Source organism: Odocoileus virginianus, chromosome 24 (assembly GCF_023699985.2).
Source record: "Odocoileus virginianus isolate 20LAN1187 ecotype Illinois chromosome 24, Ovbor_1.2, whole genome shotgun sequence".
NCBI classification, from domain to species: Eukaryota; Metazoa; Chordata; class Mammalia; order Artiodactyla; family Cervidae; genus Odocoileus; species Odocoileus virginianus.
In genome coordinates this window covers 7600265-7613519 of record NC_069697.1, presented here as the reverse complement: position 1 = coordinate 7613519, position 13255 = coordinate 7600265, and the positions used below count along the sequence as shown (strand labels likewise).

The window sequence follows — 13255 nt, the reverse complement described above, 5'->3', positions numbered from 1 at the left end:
CATCATAATACTTTACTATAAACCACCTCTCATATAGGGGCTCTTGGGTGAATTCAGCTATTCTTGAGAAATATGCTATTATCAGCATATAATGTCTATAGGAGTCTTAAGGGGGAAAAGAGGGCCATTTAAGACTGACGCTATGATTACTAACTCACGACTCCTGCAGCCTGTGGTACGCCATCGCACTACCACTGACTGCGCTAATACGCCTCTGTAAGCACCGAGATTTCTACTGCACACTGACCCAGGCAGACGTGAGTTAGTGAGTTCCTGAGACCAAGATATGAGACCAGATAGAGGAAAAATAATCTCTGGGTAATGCTCTGATAGCCGTGTTGTCTAAATGACAATTGACACAAAACGATCTGTTTCTTTCTGCTTTCAGTGTTTACTTTCGTGTCAAAATAAAAATTTGAGTTTTGTTGGATATAACCAAATATATACTCAGAAGGGAACTACATGGAGGAAAAAAGAACAGTGTGATTAAAAAGCCAAAGAATTCATTTAAATCTAGAGAACCCATAAAAATGGAGGGTGGGCTTAGTGTTCAATTCCCTTAGAAATGAGGGCAAAAGGAGAAAGGCAATTAAGATGTAACAAAAGATATACAGAAACTGTCTAAGGAATCTATGTCATAAAAGAAAAGAAGTACCTCTTCTAAAGAGAGAATGGAAAATAAATACATTTGTCTGTTAGTCACCTGAGAGAGCATTTTGAAAGTCAAGGTGGAAATGGTATGTATTCCATGACTATAATCCCCAAAAATGTACACAAGATTACATAGACTGGAAACTTATTACACAGAAGTAAGATACTTCATATATTTAAGTAACATTGAGGTGAAGTATGATTTTGTTCTGAAAATCTCCTTATGATGTGTGTAGATTGTTTTTAGTTAAAATACTAAAGCAGGGTTGCACTCATGAAGCCAGTATCTTTACAACTTCAAGCTATATTTATTTGCCTTTTATCTCTTTTGTATGTAGAACAAACATACATACCTTCAGTATTTACAGTTTCCTCTATCTACTATGCTGTTTTTCCTGATGTTTACATAGTCTTTCATGCCTCAACTTATATACTTTTGGTTGACCAGAGTCCCAAATTTTACTTTGTTTTATTAGCTTGTTTTATTATGTAGCAGCATCTCTCATTATTTTAAGACTACCTTAGTTAACTTTCGTCCGTTGTTTTTAGCTATTTGTATCTTTCCCTAGCATGCTAGTTCCCTAAATGCAAGGAGCATGTCTCCTCTGTTTGCTTGTATATTCCCAGCACCCAGAATAGTGCCTGGCATGAACAGAACAGGCATGTCCTGGTACTTATGAAGGAAGGTCATTATTCCCTAATAATTCCCTTTCCTTTCAGTTTGAAAAGGTAATAGTGTTTTTGTACAAATTTATTCTATTGCATCTGTATCAATACAAGAGTAGTTACAGTAATTATAAAGTAAAACTCTATAATAAACTCCTGAAAACAAGGCCTCAGGCAAAACAAATAAAAATTTGAGGTATTGACATATACACAGGTGGCCTTGTACAGGGCTGTTGGGTGGCATCACCGACTCAATGGACATGAGTTTGAGCAAACTCCGGGAGATGGTAAAGGACAGGCAAATCTGGTGTGCTGCAGTCCACAGGGTCTCAAAGAGTTGGACATGACTTAGCCATTATACAACAAGCCCTCTGAGCTTTGAATCTAAGAGTCCTCAAATTAGTTTTTTCCCCACTGCATTAAAAAGGAGCAAGGCAAGGCAAAAGGCAAGGACCCAACTAGAGTTAAATGACACTTAACTTAGCCCTCAGCCTCTGAAATGCATTCCCTTCACACTGTTATGGTCATAATTATTGACTACATGCATACCTGTTTATAAGTGGCCATCAAGTCTTTCCAGTGCCACTCGTTTCTACATCCTCAACTATTAACACTATGGACCTTGCACTAGAATTCCCTGGATCTTATCCTGACCCATCAACTAAAGGTTTAGTGCTGGAAAAACCAAGGGTCCTGCAGGAGTCTGCTCCAGCATTAATGCCAGCAGGCGTCCTCTCTGACAGGTCAGCACCCGAACCTTATGAGCTAGGCATTTGTTGTTTTGCCTGCTCTAAATTTAGTTGTTTCCCTTCTTTTAACTGCAGAGCTCTCATTCTATGTGGTTGAGTGATGCTTTGCACACCTCTCAAATCCAAGGATGACACAAGGATCAGCTCAGGAAAAAAATCGTATTTTATAGCCTTCATCATAGTGATGAACTTGGGGAAAGTGACCCAAGTTGTTCTAGTCAAGATGATCCTAGACATTTTTGGGAAAAAAAAAAAGTGTAATCTTTATAAAGGGATTTCTTTTATGTCTGTAGCCACCGAGAACATTCCTGACACTTTAAAGGAAGATCCTGATTGTAAATAAAGCAATGGCAGAGAAACATAGGACTAAGGAGACAGGGATTGGGGTTGGGGGACAATAGATCTGATCTTGATCATATAGCTTGATTTCCCATTTTCAGCTTTGACGAAATCCAGAATATTATTGGATATTATGGTAACATGAGCTTTACAATCCCTTTCTCTCTAAACCATTTTGAGTTAGATGGCCTTTTTGAAAGTTAGAGTTCTCCACATTTGAGTCAGTTCTAAGGAGATGGATGAAACTGGAGCCTATTATACAGAGTGAGATAAATCAGAAAGAGAAACACCAATACAGTATATTAACGCATATATATGGAATTTAGAAGGGCGGTAATGATGACCCTATATGCAAGACAGCAAAAGAGACATGGATGTAAAGAACAGACTTTTGGACTCTGTGGGAGAAGGCAAGGGTGGGATGATTCGAGAGAAAAGCATTGAAACATGTATATGACCATATGTGAAATAGAAGCCCAGTGCAAGTCGATGCATGAAGCCAGGCACTCAAAGCGGATGCTCTGGGACAACCCAGAGGGGTGGGCTGCGGAAGGGGGTTCCGGATGGGGAGACACTATATACCCATGGCTGATTCATGCTGATTTAAGGCAAAAACCACAATATTCTATGTAAATAAATTAACTTTAAAAAAAGTGAAAGAGTTCTTGACTAATAAATAAGGGTGAAGAGTGATCAGATCTGCCTACAGCAGACAATTTGCAAAATCGTTCCATTTCCGTTTCCGGTGGAGTGAAGTTTTTAGTAATGAAATGTCTTACTGAGGCTCACCACGTCAGAGGAGGTCTTCACACCCAGATCTATGAGACTCCAAACTTCATGCTTTTAGCACACTGCCATGATGGTCATCTGGACTCAAACCATGAAGTACAGTTTCTTACGGCTCTTCAACTTCTTTTGATCACGTCTACCTCCTTGCTTCCATCTGTTCTGCATCTTCTACCACTGAGCAGTCTGATGATTATGATTTCTTATGGTTGAGTATTCATTCTAAAAGTAAACTCTTGGGTTTGAATCCAATTCCTTCTACATAACAGTTGTGAGACCTTAGCAAGTTACTTCTTTTCCACATTTTTCTCATCTAAAAAATATAAATTTGTACCAATCTCAAAAAATTCTTAGGAATGTTAAATGGAATGACGTGTGGAAAGTACATTAAAAAGTGCTTGACATAGTAAGAGTACAAGAATATGATTAGCCTTTAATCATAAATTAAATTTTGGACAGATTTTGTGTTTGTCTGAAAATCCCCCATAAATACCAATCTTACATTCCAATTAACCTTGCATTCTTTAAGCCTTTCTCAATTAAAACTACTGTTTCCTTCTATCAGATCAGCTAGAAAGTCAATTATGATAATCCACATTGCAATGTATACAGCTATTGGTAATCATTTCCAAATGTGCTTGATTCTTAACATAAAGAATTGTCAATTGATGGACTTCACACTAGGATGACATGATAACTGGGGCTTGAGTATATTCCCTGCTCAGCCATTTCTATCTTGAAATAAAGAACCAATAGATTCAAAAATTTCCATCAATGTTCAGAAAACAGTGAGAAGCTATGTAAGTGCCAATGAGAAAAATAATGTGAGATGAGGTTGGAAATCTAGCAAACTACAACACATGTTTTCCCATCACCTCTTTGTAGCCTCTAGGAGGGGCCTTATGACTCTGTACTTTACAAATAAGGAAATACATATATAAAGATAACATTTAATATCATAATGATACAGCAATGACTAAAGGCTAACTGAACAAGTGACTCAGGATCCCTGACTTCTCTTATAGATTACAGAATCATCCCTTGAGTAATTTTTAAAATAAATTTATTCCAAAGTTAGAGTCACAAAAGTAATGACAGTATATTAAATTGTCCTTGTCTTTTCAATGGAAAGAATAAAGACAACTCAATACACAGTGAAGATGTTAATTTTTGTTTTTATTTTTGATAAGAGCAAACTAGAGATAATTTAAAAATTTACTTGAGTTTTTCTTTATTAACCACTGAAGCTGTATGAGTCAGTAGGTGAAAATTAATAAAGGTTTCCTAAATTTGTAATTACAGGCAGATAACCTAACTTCTGAGTGTCCTTCATTGCATCTGTAAAATGGAGAATCTCTCACTATCAAAAGCAAGTAAGGCAAAGCATATATATATTTTTAAATTCAGTGAGATACAACTGTCGTGAAAACAGAGATGCAAATGTTATCAATGGAAGAATAAAATTTAAAAAGATGCCTGAAAATACATGCTATTTGTTTGGACTTTTAAATATTACTGTCTTACCTCTAGTCAATCAGTTTTGTTCTAAAAATTACTATTGGGATAATTTTTACACAGAAGTTCTCAAAAACTTTCAAATCATGGTACGTTCCATTTAAATGTGCCAAATACAGAACAAATTACTCTCCCTTATTTACCTATATATACCTTTTGTGAAACTAATCTGAGCTGTATGCAAACTAAGAGGGAAATCTCTTGGTTACTGCCAAAAAATAAATTCAGCAGGTAGAGGTGAGTATGGGGTCTAGAGTACCAAGTTTCCAGTAGTTTCTAAAGTAAGATGATTCATTAAGATATGAAGAAAAAAGTAGGAAAGAAGGAAGAAAGAAAAAGAGGGCAGGAAGGAAGGAGATAAATAAGGGGAAAAAAATGGCAGGGAGGCAAGAGAATGTAAGAGAATTACTGTATCACGCTCTTAGCTGGAGAGTTGAACAAATCTTTTCTACTCCGGCAGTGAGTAGTAACATGCTTCAATGCATACGGGTCTGAAAGTCCAGCAGTCAGAGAAATCAAACTGTTGCTCTGTGTTCAATATATAAATGATGAAGCAGATCCTCAAAGGCATAACAGAACTCATCTATGCTACTCTTCCCTGAAGAAGTCGACTCTCTCCTATCATTAATATTCATTCTGTGTTATCTAGGAATGGTTCTGAAAGTATCTATGATTCTCCAGGAAAAAAAAAAAAAAAATCCAAAACCAAACAGGAACCTAGCATTTTAAGTACATTTCCCCCCCACAATTTTAAAGCAGGCAATTTTAAACCATTTAGGAATAGGTTCGCCTTTTGTGGCTTTTCTAGAATTATTAAAGTCAAACTCTCAAGATGATTGTTTGGCATTTTATATTTAATACTATAATCGAATAAAAATACAAAAATAGGTACATTACTTGCAATGTCACATTGTTAACTAAGCTTTCATGTATAGGAAATTCTGTACAAAGACAAAAAAATCAAGCATTTTTAGGCATATAATGGTCTGGTTTTTAGATATTTAAAAATAAAACTTGTGGCCTTGGATTCTGGACATTGGTTAAAATAAGATAGTGAAGTTATTCTATTTCTAAAGAGATGCTAGTGCTCTAGAAATATGCTCTAGTGCCCAACAGTTCACTTTATTCATTCCTCAAATCTGATAAAAATGCTACAGATTAGGCAGAAAGCCAGCCCTGTAAACCAGGATCTGGCAGACACTCCAAGCCAGAAACAGATTCCATGCTTTGCTACCTTGTCTTTCTCCTGAGAAATCGTGACAACTTTTCCTCTTAATAATCATGCTAACTCAGAGCCTGCCTGTTAGAGGAGCTTAGCTAGGCCTTGGTAACCTGTCTTGTATCATTTATCCTTGTTTCAAAGGCCATCAAGTCATTTGTCTAAAAAAAAGTTGTTAATGACTTTTTCCTCAAAAATAAGCAGCTTCCATATTTCAAGGGTGGAGAACAAGGACCAACCCACTGTTTTATAATACACAGAATACCAGGGCGTGGGTGTGTGCGCAGAACATCATCTGGAAAAAGATACTTAACTGACTTTCTCTCCTTCTCAAGGAAAGAGCAAACAGTTCCAAACTGACATTTTCATGTAGCCTGCTGCTATGCTGCTGTTTATACTTACAGTTACTTTCACATAAAATTATGTCTGAAAAAAAACTAACAACAATCTATCCTAAAAGCAACCCTATGTGACGTTTCAGAAATAGTCAGAGATTCTACAGGAGTACAAACCAGTTCTCAGATATCTGTGATGACCAGGATGAGGTACATGAATGCTAAGTCTCTGTAGCAAGGCACAGGTGGATTCTGGAAGTATTAAAGCCAATCTAAGGATGTGAAAATATTTTAAATAATTATTTCAGCTTTATCCACTAGTGCTAATAAGTTGAAAAGTTAGACTGATTCGTGGTTTTAACAGTCTCACCTTTTGCTTGGGTCACTTGTGAGTAATCAAAAGAAATTCCATGAAAGAAAAGCTATTTTGTCAATTATGTAAAACTTCTACACATCGCATTTTGAAAGTGTTGACATGAAGTTTGCTATAGCTGAGCATGTTTTGTGTGAGTATTTCCATGTGTTTTTGCCTTCACAATGATGAAAATATGCCAATAAATCTGAAAGTAGCAATTACTAAATCCAATTATCTGCCTCCAGCTAGAGTGAGGCTTGGGCTGGCAAGCAAGGAGACTGGCCCGGAAGCGAAATGAGCCTCAGATAAAAACAGAAGGCTGTTCCCTGGAGGCCACACCCACGGAACTGTCCCCAGAGGTGTTTGTCTGCTTTCTTCTTTATTCGCTTATGGCGTAAAAGTTGGTTGTAGTCTGGGAGGGTGTGGGAGGCCAACAGGAGATATCATGTCTCATTTAAGCAACTGGAGTATCAGAAGGCTTTGTATTTAAATAATTCTCTGATTCTACGAGTGCTTAAATACCTATGGGCATTTTATCCTTGATTAGCTAGGTGAATGATTTAGAAAGAAAAAGAAAACATCTATTGCAGGAAGCAACATATAACCCTCTTTCCTTGTATAATACCCTTTGGCAAAAATAATACTGCACTATATGAACTCTAAGCACTTTAGAACTATAAGCAAAGCTACACTGAACAAATAGAGAAACAACAGGTTTAGTGGGATGAGGCGAGACCAAATTTCAGTATCATACCTGGGTTGAATTAATTAGATATTTTGACCAAAATTCATTCCTGAGTGAGTCACTGAGTTAAATGTCTTAGGCATAGTCTGGGGGTTGCTGCAGCAGGACTGTTATCTAGCCTGTACAATGAAATGTGTGATAGGGCTGCTAGGAAATTGCATTTTAACCAAACTATTTCGGAAACCAAATTATTTCACCAGATTCTTATGCTTGCTGAGAAAGGCCATTCTCATCCTACATGGGAATTTTCCAGCTCCCATTTTGTACAAACAGTTAAAATATAGAAGGCATGTATTATCTTTATAAGCTTTACAGTCTTCCAGGGTTCCTCGTCAGCAAAATGACTCCATATGTGGATAACTAATATGCCCAACATGCTACTAGTGAGACCAATACAGGATTGATTGATTTGTTTCTATCTATGCAATGGCATAACCCAAAATGATGAATTCTGACCTCCTCTCAATTACATTACTGGTAAGTTACGGAAACCAACGTGCTACATTCCTTCCAAGCATTGAATGCATTTGTAAAGAATCAGAAATAGTTCTAAACAATTAGAAGTTGTGGTTTAAATAAGTGTAGAAAAAATTATAGGAATTACAGAAATTTTTTTAAACTGCTTTGGATTTCCCAAAGACATGTCACAAAATTTCTTTCTAACACATCATAAATGTGCTATTGTTATTCTGACATAGGTTCCAATTTGTTTTTAGAATGTTCTTAAATAATGTTTTTAAATTTGGAAGGCAAATATTTTAAAAAGAGGTTTCCTTGATATAGGACTTCTCCAATTATATTTAAAACTATAGAAATAACAGCCCCAGTGCTCACTCTTCCTACAACATAGCAGTGTTTCTCATTGCACACTTTAAAAGTTTTCCTTTTTTAAATAATCTAACAAAGGTTAAAGTTTTATTCATATACAAAAAGAAAATACTGTGTGCTCTCTTACTTCCAGTAGATTACATGACTATATTTACAATATTATTTAATATACATTTATTTTCTTATACTAACACATATGAGTAGAATGATGCTCATACATGCCCAGCTATCACAGTTCATCTTATAGTCAATATAAAAATGGCTCTTCAAGAAAGAACACTCCTAAAATGACAGAGAAGATAAAAGAAAAACACTATTTCCTTCAGACTAGAAAGATTAAATCATGCTTTTAAAAAATGGCCACACTTAATGGAGAAGTTTGAATCAAGTTTATAAAAACATTATGAAAAAATAATGCTCATTCTTAAAGAAATTACTAAAGATACTGATCTAAACCCCCTTACCTGAAAAAGCAATGATAATCATGTTGATTATATAAAAGATTAAGAACAAATTTACCTTTATGCAAATGTTGAAAGAAACAAAATCTTAGAAGAAATTTTAATGCCCTGTTATGTCTAAATCATATGAAAATATGATTTCAGTTTATTTGTTACCTGCATATAAAAGTGTATCTTGTACTGAGAAGTTTTATTTTTTATTTTTTCAAATCCATGATTCATATAAAAATCACTTCTTACCTAAGCCATAGAAGAGCTGTATAAAGGGAAAGATCTATACCCCCATTAATTTTGCCTCTGGGTATTCCTAGTCTTTTCAACCAAATAAATATTAAAAGCATCCCTAAGACACTGTCATCTTTCATTAAATGGTACTTTTTACAGAAGTACTCCCTAGTTTCAGCAGATTATATGCTATTGCCCATTAGTCTTGAATCCTTTCAGAAAATATTACATAATATATACATATATACACACACACATACATATATATATACACACATGTGTACATGCATATATTCTTAAATACTAGTTGAAATTATTTATTTGGACTGCCATACACTTTATTCCTATTTAAATAGCTTTGAACAATTTCAATGGCAAATAATTTCAACTAGAAAGCATCTCACACATTAAGCTTTTGATAAAGATGTATTTATGACAAGTAAATCATTGAAAAATTTTTAGAATCACAAGTGTTTTAGGTATTTAATTTTAGTAAGCATTAGTTTTTAGCAAAACACTTGTAAAACCCACACCTACATTATTCTATGCCAGAAAATCTAACTTTGATCTTGGTATTCTGTAATATTAGATGAAATTTGCTCTGTTATGTAATCACACTGTTTACTTTTGCTTTCCCTTCCCCAAATCATTTAATCACTACCATTAGGAAAAAAAATATTATGTTTCAATTTGGAATTAATGGTATCTCTTCCTAGCTATTACACAAACCGGAACTCTTTTAAGAGCTCAAAGTATTTCAGGCTCGCATAATTGTCTATGTTAAGTGTGAGATTTTTAAGATTAGATGGCTGTAAAAACCTAATTTGGGAACTCAATATAAATTGATTTAGTATATTCAACTTAAAGGAGATGAATTGATGTTATATCTATGGTGTCATTAGGCAAGTTCAAATTAGCTTTCAGATCTAACATATTCTGCATTTTATTTATTAATCATCTAGTTCATATTGCAAATACAATTAAGAGACGTTACTATATTCTAGCTTTATTTTCAGTTAGCACCAAGTCTAATATGCAAATCTTATAAATACCATAACCATTTTCATATTTCTGGACTAGAACTATCTGACGATTTGACCAGACAGAATAACTAATACTCTTCATTATGAAATGAAGTTCAAAACTACTCTGCAACAATTCTCCATTGTGTGGTATTTTATAAAATTAGTATTTTAGGACTTCCCCTGTAGAGCAGGAACCTTTAGTTCTGATAAAAATACATTAAAGCCTAATTACCATATTTGCTCTGAAACATTAATAAGATTTACTAAGATATTCTTTTAAAAGGAGAAAAGATGAAGGTTGTATGAAACTGTTATGTTAGAACATTTTATGAGATGACAGGGTAATAATTTCCTACAATATATCATTTAAAGTCTTACTTCAATCCACTTACTATATATTGGAATTAGTTCTGACTTCCGGTATATAAAGGCGTAATTTTTTTTGTAAGCACGTGAAAAACTCAATTCTCATGTGTATGTCTTTTACATGTCACTGCTATAATTAACATTTGTTAAGAGTTTAGAACATAAATGTCACAAACCAAGCCCAAACTTGCAACTTTCCTAAGACACAGTGAGAAATAACCAAGTAAAACCTTAATTTGCTCACATGGAAAGCAATTCTCTTTCCAAGTTCCTTCTCTCTTCATGTCTAAACTTGTTAATTCAGATGTACACATGTGAGGCAATTAAACGATTGTCCTTTTGTCCTTGTAACCGAAAGGTGGCACCTCTAAAAATTAGAGTTAGCTTTCAACAGAGGTACTACATTAAAAAGGAAAAAAACCAAAACAAAACAGGCATTTAAATGTCAAAGCCTTAGAAAGATCTTGTTTCTGTGACTTGAGGTTAATTCTACTGAAATAGGAAAGATAAGTGTCTCAAATGGAAAATAGTTTAGAAAATAACACCTATTAAATTGATGATAAATAAACACAGCTCTTCTCTAGATCAGTGTATAAACTTGTCCACTAAGATATGTAGTGAAAATGATACTTCCTGGGATACACAGGTTAGTGTGGAAGGTCAAGTAGAGTTGAGAAAGAAGGCTCCCTTTTCTTATCCCAAGTGGACACATAAAAAAAAAAAATAAAGTAAGACTTGGTATTTCCTCTGATAAATCAAAGGGGAAGATTTATCTGGACACCAACATCTGCTGATTTCTCTGCACTCATGTAGGATCCACTTGGAATGCTTTCCCATTGCATTCAACTAAGCACTTCTTTCTACCTCCTCCCATCTGACAGCCATCACTTATCTGTCTCTGATGAATAACAAGAAAGGAAAGCTTATACCACTGGCGATGGAATTGGAAATTTCTGAGGCTACCATCAAGGTTCTGTCCAACAAGTCCTGTTCACCTAACCTATCAGGCAGGCAACCAGGGCACAGAGTTGTTTTGATATCTTTCTCTGTATTATAATAAGAGATGAGAACAAAAACATTTTCCCCATTAAGATTTTTGAAATTTGAGGCTATCTTCCTACCATTACTTTCTAAACTTTGTTCCAATTCAAGAGAATTCTTGGCCAACTAAGCTTCCATGTGCCTTTTAAATGGAGTACTAAAATTGTATAAGCATTAAGTTTACATCTATTAAATATACTTATTGAAAGAAAATAAGGCAAAGCATGAATTCAATATCTGGGAAACAAAATGCAAACAGCAGAAAGATAGAATGAAATCACAATTCATACACAAATGCAGCTTTAACACAAAAGTTAAATGTTTCCTTTATTTTAAAGGGTTAATCTTCAAGAAAGTCAAAATCAACACACACACAAAGCTAACTAGATTAGCTTTCTCAAAGCAGAAACCCAAGCCTCCTGATAGGACTAGTGTCACTTAAAAATGTCTTGAAACTTTATACATATACATATATAGGTATATATATACATATATGTTGCTCCTCAACATAAAGGCCATACCAAAGAATCTCAGGAAATTAATTTGTTTTGAATTTTTTTTTTCTCTATTGGAAAAGCTTCCCCAAGTTCAGACATTACCACTGATGGACAATACCAAATAGCCTCACAGGACAGATGGAAACAGGAAGAGTCAAATGGTGGGCACTTAAAAGCAACAGCAATTAAGCAGTTGAAAGTGGGTTGAAACGGTGGTTTATTCTTGTTCCATTTGAAGGAATCAAGTGAGAGACACAGCCTCTTGCAAGGAGATCAAGTCAAACTTGACACTTCCCCTCTCTGCACAGCTTCTTTACTTCCTTTATTCAGTTTAATTGCTTTCCCTGCTCTAATTTTTGCAGAGGTTGTATTCTATCTCGTTCCTTCTCCCCTACCCTGGGCAGAAAAAAAAAAAAAAAAAAAAAATCTTTCTTCTTTCATCACTACCTTCCTCTTTCCTCTGAGAAAAGGCAATCCTCTCCAGGAAGAGAAAAAAGCCCTGAGCGTGCTTCGGAGGGGAGGAGGGAGAAGAAGATTGAGAGAGGAGTTCGGGGGGTGGGGGTGGTGAGGGATAGAAATCGAGGGTGGGGGGCGGAGGAGAGAAGGAAAGAAGAAGATGGGGGATGCCCAACATCAACTCCAGGCTCTGAATCACAGGCGCTGTGCTAAGTGCTTCTCCAAGAGATGCACATGTGGTCTCATTACACTGCTCACAATAGGCCACCCGGGGGTCCCTTCCCAGGTCTGTCTCCCCCCACCAAACCCCAAGTGTGCCGAGGAGAAAACCTTCTGGACGGATTCAAGCAAATAGGCACCGCCAAGGTGGCCGTGCCGCCACTCCCGCTGCCTTACCTGGAGCGGGGAACAGGAGGTGATGCCTGCTCGCCGGTCCCTACAGCTTCCCGGGGCTGACCGGCGCACACGACTCCTTTCGCTGCCTCTGCTCTTGGAGGGGCAGCCTGCAACACAAAAGGGGGGTGTGGGTGTGGGTGTGTGGGAGGTTTTCCCGGGCCACCAGCTGGTCCCAGCTGGCCGCCCCCACCCTACACACACCCCTCCGGGGCTCCAAGCCCCGCTCTCCGGGGAGCACCACCCTGGGGGCTTGCCCGGGTGCAGCCTCAAGTTGCCGCTGCCAAGTGCTGCCGCCGCCGCTGCAGGAGGAGGAGGTGGACGGACAGTGGGGGCAGCACTCGGTCTAGAGCATCCCCACACTGCAGCTTCTCGAGGAATCCCTCCAGTGAGGAGGCGGCCGCCCGTCAGCTCCCAGCCCCGGCCGCCTGATTGGCTCCGCCGCCGGTACGCGGAGCCGGGGAGCCAATCCGGGAGCACTAATAATAGGTGGATCCGCGCAGCCCACAGCGCCCATCCCAGCTCGGTTCGTCTCTCCATCCCCACAGCGGACAGGGGCTTGACGAGGGGGTCAACAAGGAGGGGGGCCGATCCCAAGGAGAC

General features: G+C 37.1%; 1 protein-coding gene across 1 annotated transcript in view; it reads right to left on the bottom strand.

Annotated features, from left to right (window-relative positions):
* The window catches only part of SYT1 (synaptotagmin 1), a 582867-nt gene extending 569826 nt beyond the window's left edge, over positions 1–13041 (bottom strand). The window contains exon 1 of the mRNA XM_070454249.1: positions 12656–13041. The gene's annotated coding sequence lies outside the window, so the exon portion shown is untranslated. The remainder of the gene's footprint in view (positions 1–12655) is intronic.
* Positions 13042–13255: the final 214 nt, after the last annotated feature.